Source organism: Phyllobates terribilis, unplaced genomic scaffold, assembly GCF_046119375.1.
Source record: "Phyllobates terribilis strain yellow unplaced genomic scaffold, ASM4611937v1 Scaffold_8__6_contigs__length_399053987, whole genome shotgun sequence".
NCBI classification, from domain to species: domain Eukaryota; kingdom Metazoa; phylum Chordata; class Amphibia; order Anura; family Dendrobatidae; genus Phyllobates; species Phyllobates terribilis.
Window position 1 is genome coordinate 291,205,376 of NW_027362768.1, and position 13,647 is coordinate 291,219,022.

Genomic DNA, 13,647 nt, shown 5'->3' on the forward strand with positions numbered 1-13,647 from the left:
AGCTATCAATAAACTCTATATTGCACTCGAGATCTCAGTTCTTGCTACAAACTATACTAGGAGAGTGAGATTTGTCGCACTTGTAATCCCGGAAGAACAGAACATGTGCCAAAGAAGAAACTGGCAAAATCACAGTATCCTTTCCAGAGAATCCAAATTGATCATATGCAATTACCCAAGAGTGGAAGATATGAATATGTTCTGGTGGTGGTGGATATGGTTTCCGGCTGGACAGAAGCATACCCAGTAGCCAACATGACCGCTAGAACTACAGTGAAAAGGCTTCTGGCAGAAGTTATCTGCAGATTCGGGATTCCAGAAGTGATTGAAAGTGATCAAGGACCCGCCTTCACTGCAGAAGTTACCAAATCAATCTGGGAGATGATTGGGGTGGATTTAGGCCTGCATACTCCTTATCATCCTCAAAGTAGTGGCAAAGTTGAAAGGATGAATGGCACTTTGAAAAACAAAATTCTTGAAGCCAGTAAGAATTGTCACTTCCATGGCCGGAGGTGTTGCCTTTTGCCCTATACTCAGTCCGAAATACCCCGAGACAACCCACAAGGCTCACACCATATGAGATCTTGTTTGGGGGGCCACCTAGAATGGGTCGATATTACCCACAACAGCTTAGTTCAGAGAATGATAAGCATGTGAATTTTGTTGTCGGACTTGCTAAAAAGTTAAAACTAACACATGCTACAGTGTACTCTTCTATTCCTGACTCAGATCTTGAACCAGGTACTCACAGCATCCAGCCTGGAGATTTTGTCTAGATAAAGAATCATGTGCGAGGCACACTGTATGCCAGATTTGAAGGGCCCTACCAAGTGTTGCTTACATCACCTAAGGCTGTGAAGGTCGAAGGCCGAACATCATGGGTCCACGCATCCCATTGCAAGAAGGCAGTCTCAGACCCACAACCCTGATGCTCCTCTTTCTGATGACGGGAGCTATGGGGGAAGCCTTTGTTATGGTAACACGTACATTCCAAGCAATTATTACTAAAGAGAATGATATTTCAGTTTTCTGGTACAACACTTCCTTGAATGTGGTGACTTTCCAATTTGATTACTGTGGGATAGTATCTTTTAGGGGGTATGAGAGATTGAGTAGTGACTGGTTAAGAGCTTTGTGGGTGGACGCTGACCAATATATCTGTGTCACTGACAATTACTGGGGACAAAAATGTGATTACTGGGGTGCTGTTGGGTGGAACACAGGTGACTACGACTGGGGAATGTGCCTTAACTAAAGCAATAATGTCTGTTTACCTTATATCTGAGTCCCAGGAATCCAAAGAGGAAATAAAGGCTGCGTTTGCAGGTACATACAGGGCCAAGAGAAAAGTTAACCCCAAAGGCAGTTTTGACCCACATATATATATTGATGTTCTCGGAGTGCCTAGGGGGGTGCCAGACGAATTCAAGGCCTGAGACCAAGTGAAGGCAGGATTTGAGGCCATAATACCCATAATAACCGTTAACAAGAACGTAGATTGGATAAATTACATACATATTATAACCAATAAAGATTTGTCAATTACACCAAAGATGCCTTACAAGGGATAGCTGACCAACTAGCACCCACATCTACCATGGCCTTCCAAAACAGAATAGCTCTGGATATGTTACTTGCAGAAAAAAGAGGGGTATGCAAAATGATAGGTGAGCATTGTTGTACTTACTGTATATCCCAGACAATACCGGCCCCACAGGGAAGTTACTAAGGCTCTCAAAAAATTGACAGATTTAAGTGAAGAACTGGAAAGGAATTCAGGTGTGACTGATCCCTGGGATAAATATTTTTCTTGGATGAGAGATTGGAAGAGTTGTTTAATCCAAGGGGGAATTATTTTACTAAATGTGATAATTCTAATTAATGTATTGCTTATCTGTGTGACTCCCTGTGTCAAGAGGTTAATTGCCAAAACAGTAGATGCAGCAGTACCTGTCAGCGTCTTGTCCAAAGAATCTAATGAAGAGGCCTATGAACAAACAGTTCCCCTTAGAACAAAGGTGTTGAACCAGAGAGATTACCGGAAGTAAATGAGTTTGTAAAGTTAATATCCATATTTCTGTGTTAGCGGTGGCCCTCGATTACCCAGTCCCTAGATCTTTTAGGGTCTCCATCCCTTTCCTGTAGGTCTTCGTTTGAGTTAGATTTAGGAACGTTGGTGGGTCCATCTAAAAGAGACGGGGTGCCCGTCACATCGTAGTGTTCCAGAATAGCCTTAACATAGGGTCAATTCCTTCTCCCCCTCTGCTTTTTAGCATATGGATATTAAAAGCAAATAATTGATTTTAGGGGGGGGTCTGTCAAGGTAAAATATATATATTATAGAAAATCAATTAGTTTCTTTTAATAGATTACCTAATCAGTGTGAATTAATAAAGAGATGATGGAATAATCTATGTGTATGTATGTATGCAAATGTGTATATGCACATGGATTATGTTAATAGTTAATGAATATATAACTAACAGCTTCTGTTCTTATTTGTAGACATGAACAACTAAATTATTTCCTGGGAATGACGTATGCATGTGCATGGCTGATAACAGAGAGATTCATGTCGAGTTGGCAAAGATGGCGCTGAGAGACGAACTCCCATCGGAATTCCTAAGGCGTTACTCAGACCAAGAGATACATGGATGAGCAAATTGCAGTGTGCCGAGTTATCAAAAAGAACAATGAATTTTACTAATCCCACCTAGAAGTAGAATACTATATAACCCCATGTCTACGTAATAAAGTATGCCATTTTGGTGGTTCAGTCTCTGGTGGTTTCAACCAGATTAGCAGATTCGGTTAATTAGCTTCTCTTCATGCACTCGGACATCTTTAATTTGGAGGAGAGCAGTTACCTAGTGTATCCTAAATTGGTGAAATCTCCACACTTTGAGTTTGGTTGGGTTGAGATGTAACTGCTAGATGTTAAGGATCCCTCTAGACCAGCTACTTTCACACTGATATGGCTAGTGTAATGTACCAACATCCCTGTTGTGAAAGTGGTCATTCAGATCAGATTAGCATCAGGTGAATAGTCTGGCTGACAATCTACTAACCTCCTATCCATATGACGAACCAACATGTGTATGGGGAGAGAAGAGTAAAACTTGCCATACACATTAGATGGCTGTTGGTAAAACGATGGTTCAGCCGGCAGCCACCTTGGCTGGCTCTCCCGTACACAAGAGCTCTTCCTTCCTGTGTTGGAGCTGCCCCCAGATATGTCTGACTTATCTTCAGGAGAACAAATGAACCGTCTGGCCAAATTTGGACATGCCGAATTCGTAGCTCTCCCGACAGTCATCTTTCTGTGGCCCCCATAAACATTAGACTGTTGGCCAAACCGATTGATATCGTCATGTTTGGCTGATGTTAATGCGTATGTATCTCATCTGTGGAGGTGGTTTATCTTTAGGGAGGACAAAAGAATCAGGCAATTAAACATGTCCAATGTTTAAACTTCTCTCCCATTATACCATCTATCGGGGGAAAGTTGGGAGTCCCAGTGCATATAGATATTTGGCCATTTTTGTTGAAAGCTGTGAGTTTGGACAATCTTAATCTAATGTGAATAGGGGTCTTAAATTACCCGTCTTGGGATCTCTGGTTCAGGTGTGTGGTTTACATTTCATATTAAACCCAAAACAAAAATTTTAATTGTGAGTCCAATTATGGACTTGAAGTCATCCATAACCAATATTAAGAGAGGGTAAAAGTTTTTATTCTAACACTGTAAGAAAGCATTAACACAAAATAAGCTGCCCTTTCACTAAATGCCATTTGTCAGCACAATGGGCCAAACAACCTCAAATATGGCTTTCCTCTTGGGTTATATTGGTTGCTATAGAGATGATGTTAGTAGTTGAATGAAGGCCTCATGAATTTCACTGGTAAATAATTAAAAAGAAAGAGTAATGTTCTAGAGAAAAGCTATTATGGAGGATAAGACTGCCAACAGTTCCCAAATCAATTTTGATGCCTGTGTTTTCAGCTGTAATGTTCACCATTAGGCCCCTGATATAGCACATATGGGAAATGTGCTAGTCCGTATATTTTTTAAGATCAAAGCTGGAATCAGATTAAGCCAAAACGAATAGGGAAATCATTCCCTAATATCTCCAAAGAAAATATTCCCTATTTTCCTTGATGTTTTAATTTGGTTTAATAAAAAAAATGAGTTTAAGGTAAGTTGTTTTTTTTTACTTTTATTATAATATGTCAAAGGTGGGTAGATATTCTCATAATACCATGTGAACTACTCAAACTCCAAGTCTAGGGGCACAGTCAGACGGCTGTATAAATCAGAGAAAGATCAGACCACAATACACGGACTGGTCGGCGGCTCTCCCAACCCGAGCGTGACAGCTTCATATATTTCTATGCAGCTATCATGCTCGGGTTGGAAGAGCTGTCGACCAGTCCCTGAACTGCGCTCCGATCCCGTTCCGGTTTATACGGCCGTTTGACTGAGCCCTAATACTACAGCTAAAACAATGGCATCTGATAGCATAACAAATCTGATAATCCAGCACTTGGTTCCAATATAATGTGGAATTTCTCATGACTACAAATTTCCTATTTTTTTCTTTGAGCATTCAATAATCCAGATAATTCAACCCAGGTCCCATTGGTGTTGAAATAAAGGACTTTTACTCTACATAAACTTTTCCTTTGCTAAAATCCCTCTTCTCTTAGAAAATGATAAATAGTTAGGTGCTTAATCGTGATGAGCGAGCATGCTCGTTAATCGAGATTTCCGAACATGCGCGGGTGTTTACGGAGTATCTTCAGCGTGCTCGTGTGTTATGTTTGAGTCATGCTGTGCGCATGATTTGCGACTGTTTGACAGCTTTAATACATGTGAGGAATGCCTGTTTCTTAGGCATTCCTCACATGTATTAAAGCTGTCAAACAGATTAAAATCATGAGCACGGACTGACTAAAACATAACAACCGAGCACGCTGAAGATACTCGGCGAGCACCCGAACATGCTCGCCGAAAGGGTTAACAGAGCATACTCGCTCATCACTAGTGCTTAAACTTTAAAAAAGTGAAGTCATAAAAATTTTTTATTTCCTGTGACTATTTCTAATTTGAGTTCATTATCATTATTACAGTTTTTGCTACAAAAATCTGTCTTCCAAAGCAGAGGTTTTAACTAATATAGATGCCTTGTAATGTTGTGAGGGTAAATATTATTCTTTTGTATTTCTTTTTATTCTTTATCAGTAAGTTCACATACATCACTAAGTCCTATGTTCTGTGCCACCGTGTGCCTGGACACTGATAATTAACTTCCTTACTTGTGTTAACTCTTGTAGACTTGCAAAACCTATTGTACGAGGCAGAGAATGAGGACGGCGTCATATAAAGTGACATAAGCAAAACAATAAAATGCACTGAAAAAGAAAATAATAAAGGCACAAAAAAAAGAAACAATCAAGGACAGTGACTAAGAGAATTACTTGATGACGCAGACACACTGAGCAATATATGCGAAGGAACAAAGTAACACATAATGATCCACCGAGATAGTAGTAATATAAAGAGATTCATGTACAACTTCATTATACAGAAATTAACCTATACAATGTTAGTATGGATTATGTACGACAAGGGGGTAAAGTCATTTCTGCACAATTGTGACATGAAGGGAGATGCAAATATTCTGCATTAATGACACGATCTGTTGTGGACAACAATGACACGCAGTTATACAAGTTGCGAAAGGGAAATAGAAATGGATAGAAATAGATGTCACGGCTAGCCCTTGACTTTTCAATGCAGATGCATGGTGGAAAAAATAGGAATGATATATATATCACTCACTGTGGAGGGATTGTCTGCAGATACAGAAAGAATAGAGTTCTTTCCATCATTATTTGGCATGAATAGTTACACCACTTGCAGGTGTTGTCTGGCAGACAGGTAAATCTCTTGCATTCTCCCAGTGCAGGTCAGTGTTAGCTCCATAGGTACCTACCTGCTCTAGCACTCTGGTCTTGGCAGCTGCGTGGCACCTACAGACAAGCAGCCAGCTGTGCGTCTCTACAGGTAGAGTAGGTCAAGGTGCTGCTCGCAGTCTCAGGGTGACTTGGACGGGTCGGTCTCACAGGTACAAGTGCGGATCTCAGGTTCTGCTGCCTCTTTTTTTTTCTTCGTTCCGAATTCTTATTCTTTTTTTTTTCCCTCCCTTATCTCCTCTCTTTTAACCTGTTCAGTTTCCCTATCCCTTCTGTCTTCTCTATCTCTCCCGTATCAAGAATTTGTCTGTCAGTGGCACACAGGTTGCAAACCAATCAGGGGCTGAGAAGGTGGAGAGGGGGGGAGTGAGTGGGAGTGAGGGAGAGAGAGAGCTATAAATACATAAGGGGAGAGAGAGGGATGGACAGAAAGAAAGAGTGAGAATTTTAAAAAGGAAATAAAGACATTGCACAGAAAGAACGAAGAAAAAAACAAACATTAAGCCCGTTCGTTTCTGGATGATGCCGAACATTGTAATTTTTCTTTTTGCAACATTTGCAAGCGTTCATCATACATGCAGCGAAAACAGACTATTTTCCCAAAGGGAATAGATCCCATGTCTGCCACCCTTTAAGCGCTAGAGATTTTCTAGACGTACAGTATTAAATTCCCTTTTTTGGAGTGTCTTATTACGTGGCAAGCAATGGGTTAATGAGAGTCGTACAGTGACCTCCCCCCCTTTACTGCGTCATTCCTCACACTCGTTCTCCCCTCTCTCTGCCTCATTCATTTTTCCGCATGCATCCGTCGTACCCCATTCATTCCCTTCTCCTCTGCTAACCCTCGCGCGCGGCACTCGCATGCCAAAGCACCCATGTTATACGCGGCCACAGCAGACGTCTCCGCGGATATATTATTTCCTACTCATCGCATGGTCCAGCAGACAACATAATAGGAACGGATCCAGAATTACGTAGGCAGACTTTATTACATGCAAAAGTCAAACAAAGTGTTTTATCAATTGCATCTCATTTACAGGTGTATATATATATATAGCAAAACCAATAAGATATGTTTATTTATAAGATGTATTCTTGACAAATCAGACAAGGATCAAAGGAAAACAGCAGTGGATGGGAGAGCAATTAATTGTATGGAACGATGTTTTGGACAGCAGCAAAAACTGCACCAGAGGGTCGTAGGCGATAGAAAGAAGGAGCAAAGACAAGTGTTTGGCGTAAGGGTTACGTCATTGTCTTCTCAGACAATCCGGGGAATCCTCTTCTGCATCCTGTGCAAGACAAAAGAAAAGACGATGAGAAACAGCGTGGCTGAAACAATACGAGCAGGAGACACCATGCCCTCTTCACCTTAAGTCAGATGAGAAATGACGCCGGTGACAGGCATTCATATTCATTAGCATTTTGATAGCATGTGCTCGCATATCTGAATAATAAGAAAAGCACACAGAGACATCTTGGAGTTTTCTTATACAGCAACTGCTGATAGATAGAGATCTGTCATTTGTCTGAATGGCACAGTATATTAGAAATGGTGAGGTCTCAGAATGGAGACTTCACTTTTAGACTTGATAGGTGCAATGCTATTCAGGGTCTGCAGACTATGACCGCATTAGTGACAGCCTTTTGTCAGCAGCACATTGATAGACACATTGACTTGGAGACGGTATCACATTGATGTCTGCAGGGCTGAGATCTGTACTGCAGGGAACGATTCTAATAAAAACATAATTAAAGTTTTGCAGTTCCTCCACGTTAATTACAATGAATACAGATGTTAGTGAAGGATCCAATTCCTTAGCAAATGCTGTAATATTTCATTCCTAATTAATACAAGTGAGGATCATAACTCACAGGCAGCATGGTCACTGCCGTTAGGTTATGTTCGATTCAGATCTGTCCTTTGCTTTTAATATTGAATCACTTTGAATGCACCTAGAAAACATCTAAAAAATCCACCTTTTTCCAAACTGTGTATATGAGGAAAACTAAAATTATTGCTTTGATTTCTAACCCCTTTGAATACCGTAAATTATTATTAGTCAGTCTTCCCCATGCCATGCGTTCTGTTTCTAATCTATCCTGAATACAGCATCCAAGCTCCTCTTTCTGTCCAGCATCTATACTGATGCCTCCACCCTGTGCCAGTCATTGCACTTGTTACCCATCCGCTTTAAAATACGTTATGAACATATCACTTTCACCCATAATGCTCTCCACAGTGCTGCACCACTTTTCACCTCTTCCTCCACTTTGTTTACCACCTTACCTTTGCTCTATATTCTGCTAATAATTCTAAGATCAACATCCTTTATAATTTAAACCTCCAAATCCTATCTACAAAACTTTGCTCGTGCTGCACCAGTTCTGTGAAATGTGCTATACAAGAAGTTAGACTAATTACAAACATCCATATTTTTACTTATGCTTTAAAACCACATCTAAGACCAACATCTTCTATAATTTGAACTTCCAAATCCTGTCTCCAAGACTTTGCTCGTGCTGCACCAGTTCTCTGAAATGTGCTACACAGGCTGTTAGACTAATTCCAAACATCCATAGTTTTAATCGTTCATTAACACCACATCTTTTAGGCAGTGATTTGACATTCCTAAATCTAATCCCTCTCCAACTTTAACACCCTTCATTTTGCATTATTCCACCAAACCGGATCCCTTCAATTCACAACCCAATACTTCATGAACTCATATGTACTTAATATCTGATCATACATCGGCTTTGGCTGGATGATTGATTTAGGTAGCTTTTTGTGTACCACCTTGCTGTTTAGAAATTGTTAATAGAAGACGGAAAGGAACAAAAACTTTCACCGCTTCTATCAGCTCTAGTTCCTCATAGATTGTAAGCTCTTGTGGACACTCCTGTCATTTTAAGTTTGTTAGTCTGTAATATCTGATTTTGTTTATACAGTATATGTTTTCTTTGATTGTAAAGAACTGAGTAGATTGGTGCCATATAAATAAAAAAAATTATTATCATGATCTAGTAGCCTGGATGTAGAGGTACTAACAGCAGCTCTTGCTCTGGGGCACCTGACACATCCATTCACAACACGTGTTTCTTATGTAATAGGCTGCCATGTATTTTCTCCTGCATGGGAGCTTAAAAAGAGACATAAATGGCTATGATGGCACTTAACACCGCCACGCTTACGGACAAGGTAAATTCCAAAATTATGACCATTGTCAGATCTGTCAAAACTATAATGTGATCTTTTTTCCAGCACATTATACAGAACTATTTTCATAGTCCTATACATAGTGATTGTCCATGGAAAATAACACCAGTTCTCATTAGATGGAGCACAATATATACTTTGTCTTGACATAACAAATCTCTTTGAAATGCACTGCATTTTAGGGGATAACGAAACATAACCGTTCTTCCATTTTTTTCACTTTCTTACTATAAATATTAAGAATAAGTCATTTTATATATAAGCTGGTGGAGCTGCCATTGTGTATGTTGTAAATGCCATAGCATAGATTCCTGAATATTGCTGGTTTTGATGGGATATGTAGGAAATCTCTGTGGGTTGTCAGCCCATCCTCAGAAATCTGAATTTGTACTTCTCCAATCAAACATAAGTGGCTGTATGGGTGTCTTGAATTCAGTCCGTCCATTCTCCATTGAAATAACACGTACAATTTTAGGCTGACTGTAGTTGGCCAATCAACTGAAGTCAAATTCTTAAAGTAATTGTCTGGTCCAAATCAATAAGTCTGCAGTCACTCTCTGTCACTGCAGACTTATGAATCCCCCCAGTGAATGCACTGTGAGCTGCGGGGATTCACTGGTTTCAGACCCGGGAACGGAGGGTATGTATCAGTTATACAGGCCCCTGACCAGTGGGAGTGGGTGGTCATGTCACCACAAGTATTCGATTTGCATGCTCTCGGTAATATTCCAACTAGACTATTTCCAACTAGTTGGAACCAACTAGTCGGCACGTGACCACATATATATGCAAGTCACATACTTGTGGTCACGCACCTACAGCTCCCAATGCCGGAGAATCCTTATGGCGTGCAGTATTCGCAATGTGAGGATTCACAATTCTGCTGTCACATAGAGTGGCTGCAGACTTGTAGCTTAAGACCGGTCAACCCCTTTAAGTGCTCTGAGTATGGAAGCCATACAATTCCTTAATAATATTGTTATTATAAGCACCAGTTGAGAATGCTACACCCATTTGATACAAAATCTGTAAAAAAAAAAAACCTTTGTACGTCTCTATATAGTTCTGGAAAGAAAAGATAGGTCCAGTAAGGCTCCATGCAGTTGAGTATTGCTCTATACAACTCGCAGGAGCTGTAATAAGGTTTTGTGTGTAAACCCTAAATTGTTTTGCTTCTCATTTCGCTGCTGTGTGAAATGAATAAAGTAAGACAAATATACAGAATGGAACATCCCCCAAATACTGGCCTATCCTCTATTGTGATCCCAACTAATGTCTTTATTCATCTAAACCTTTAGAAAAAAAAATCTGCGAAAGTCTGGCACTTGTCCTTGGGTTTCAGTAACATAGAAAACATGTACATCTTTTTATGCATGTTTGCACAGTAAATGCTAATATATGACAAGACCTTTAACTATAATACTTGCATCCCCAGTATACTGCAGTAATCCAACACTACTGCATCTCATTAGTGGTCTTTTCTAGGTCATCTCACTCGGATTAAAGCAGGTATACGCAAATATGAAGATTAATATACTGCGACTGTAATATTCTTTACAGTATACTTTACATTTAGAGGGGTAAATCCCACCAAGGACAACATCTGCAAGGAGTTTGTATGTTTTCCCCGTGTTTGTGAGGGTTTCCTCTGGGTTCTCCGGTTTCCTCCCACACTACAAAGACATACTGATAGGGAATCTAGATTGTGAGCCCCAATGGGGACTGTGCCAATAATGTCTGTGAAGCGCTGTGGAATTAATGGCGCTATATAAGTGAGTAACATAAATAAATAAATATAAAATTATCACTAGTAAGCTCAGACTGGCCCACAGCAGAGCAGGTCAATCCCCCAGTGGGCCCTTGAGCAGGCAAAGGCAACTTACCCCCCAATATGAGCTGTAGTTGGTCCAATACATTTGATTCACTAAGTACAGACATCTCATCATTCATTCAACAAACTAGTTTAATATTATATAAAGCATAAGTAAATTTGTGAATGAGGGTAATGTAAAATTTGCATGTGGCTGAACTGTGGGCCCCTAGAGTCAATGTTAATGCTTAGCCCTTGCTACCCTAGTCCAACATCATCATTAGGATAGGTGGAAATTTTCTGATTGGGTCCAATCAATAGTCTCAATGATTGCAGATGTATACATGACTGTTGGGGTAGATGTCACAGTTACTGAACAACACTAGGACTAGGCTCATCCCAACTTTGCTTATGGAATGAATGTCAATCTATGGAAGCAAATAAGTATACAATTAGAGATTAAGTAACAAACTCTCATAATAAAAATTGGCACCCCTATCTTATTCTATCTCATGTTACCCCAGCCAGTTTGAGAGGGATCAAAGAATTGGGCAAGTTGAAAGACAACTGAATGGTCAGCTGCCCCAGTACACATTAGATCAGTGCCTGATGGCACCAATATTGGTGTGCAGTGCCTATGAGATAAAACTTTGTCTTGGATTTCAGAGAATGTGAAAAGTGGTAGACATTGATAAATCATGACTGCAATCAAGCTTCATTATGTTCATTATATATGCATGGGAAATAAAACACCTTGGATGAATTTGGAGTGCTACAGAATTTTTTTCTTTCTTGTATAATCAAGTTCCCTCTTTTGTGGTCAGACTCCAAGTGAACATTAGATGAGCATGTGCACCACCGTCCCATTCAATGTCTACAGGGATGCCGGAAATAGACAAGTACAGTGCTCGACTTTCTTCATCAGTCGCACGGACAATGATTGGCAACATGGTCAACTGCTGCTCCATTCAGACAGAGCTCTTCAGCTCTCCATTCCATATATCCATAGGGGCCCCAAAGGTGGGAAACTCAGTGATCAGTAGGTACCAGTATCCTTTAAAGTAAAGAAAAAAAAGCTTCTATAATATCATTGAGTTGTCTTCTTCTGATATGACCTTTCCAAGATACATCCACCTATAAAAAGGCATTGTGCCAAACAAAAGTTCTGTCAGCTTCCCCAGGTGATACTACCCAACTATCCAATAGCATTGAAGGGTAGGGATGAGCGGACCCATGAAAGTTCTGGTTCATCGGGCTCGACTGAAGTTTAGTCCAAAGTTCTTTTCGGCTACCAGAACTGTACCCAAACTTGAAAATGAACCCAAACCCCATAGAAGTCAATGGTTACCTCTCTCTCTCCCCTCCCCGAACTCCCCAACTGTAAGATGTACTTCCAAGAGACGTCCATGTTCGGAATTCAGCACTGGACACTAGGTGTCCGGTATGAGCCCAAAACTTTACAGTTCAGGTTTGCTCATCTCTACTGAAGGGCAAAACTGAACATGTTGTGTTTGCTCTCTTTACTAACCTACCTGAACTTTTTATTTCTCTTTGTGGTACTCTCCTCCACTCCCGATATCCAACCATTTGCATTGTCATGTCACCTTCACCTCAAAAACATCTACAGGATTCCCTATTTCTCACCATGGAAACTATAAAAACTATCTTACTGTCACTCTGATTCACTCTCATCATGATTGCCCTGCAACTCAATATTATTCGGTCTTCCCCTCATTAAGCTCTCCCCGATGCCTCTACCCTTTGCACACTCATTGCACTAGCTCCCCATCTGCTACAGAATACTAAATTAATTTTCACTCTCACCCACAAAGGTCTGTCTACTACCCTACTCTTCAGTCTGCTAATAATCTAAGAATAACATCTTCCATAGTCCGAACTCCTGTCATCAAGACTTCTCTTGTGGTGCACAAGTTCACTGGAATGCACTATCTCAGGCAATCTGGTTAATTCCCAGTATCCACAGTTTTATGCAGATGTATCACCTCATCAACAGATCTCTCTTTCTACTCTCTTCCTCAGAATAGCTCCTAGGGCCTGATCCATTTTTGCATTTATGCATGTTTTTTGTTTTGTTTTTAATGTTTTTTGCCTATTTATCACTTGTGGCTAATTCTCGTTTCAATCTGAGCCTTTTTTAAAGTATTCATTATATGCATTCACTTGTTTTTTCTTCCATTCACTTTTGTAGCCGTAGTTTGGTGGTCCAGATGTTTTTGGCGACAATTGCGACTTTCAAAATAAATAAAATTTGGTGCTAATGTGTCTTAGTACTCCCTTGGAGTGATTTTATGTATGGCTGTTATTTTGGGGCATTTTTTTGCGCTATTTTGCGAAATGTGTGACTTTTTGGTTCTAAAAAGTTGCCAAAGATGGCAATGAATGCCACCAGATAAAAAAGAAAGGTGACTAATAAAAACTGACAAAAGATTAATTGGGTTCCTTAGTATTTCTACATGTAGAAATACTTTCTGGTAACCGTCAGCTTTAGAAGAACTTCTCTTTTCTCGTCTGAATTGTTGAATTATTTGTTTTTTTGTTTGTACATATATCCTCTGAAATGGCGCTGTATACAGAAAAATATCAATATTAGCTATGCAGCAATGCATCCCCCTTTGGAATT

General features: G+C 40.1%; 2 protein-coding genes across 2 annotated transcripts in view; both read right to left on the reverse strand.

Annotated features, from left to right (window-relative positions):
* Positions 1-6,361, reverse strand: part of SSTR3 (somatostatin receptor 3) — a 37,961-nt gene extending 31,600 nt beyond the window's left edge. The window contains exon 1 of the mRNA XM_073644388.1: positions 5,997-6,361. The gene's annotated coding sequence lies outside the window, so the exon portion shown is untranslated. The remainder of the gene's footprint in view (positions 1-5,996) is intronic.
* A 585-nt stretch (positions 6,362-6,946) lies between these two features.
* Positions 6,947-13,647, reverse strand: part of RAC2 (Rac family small GTPase 2) — a 121,604-nt gene continuing 114,903 nt past the window's right edge. Inside the window, exon 7 of the mRNA XM_073642732.1 lies at positions 6,947-7,268. The gene's annotated coding sequence lies outside the window, so the exon portion shown is untranslated. The remainder of the gene's footprint in view (positions 7,269-13,647) is intronic.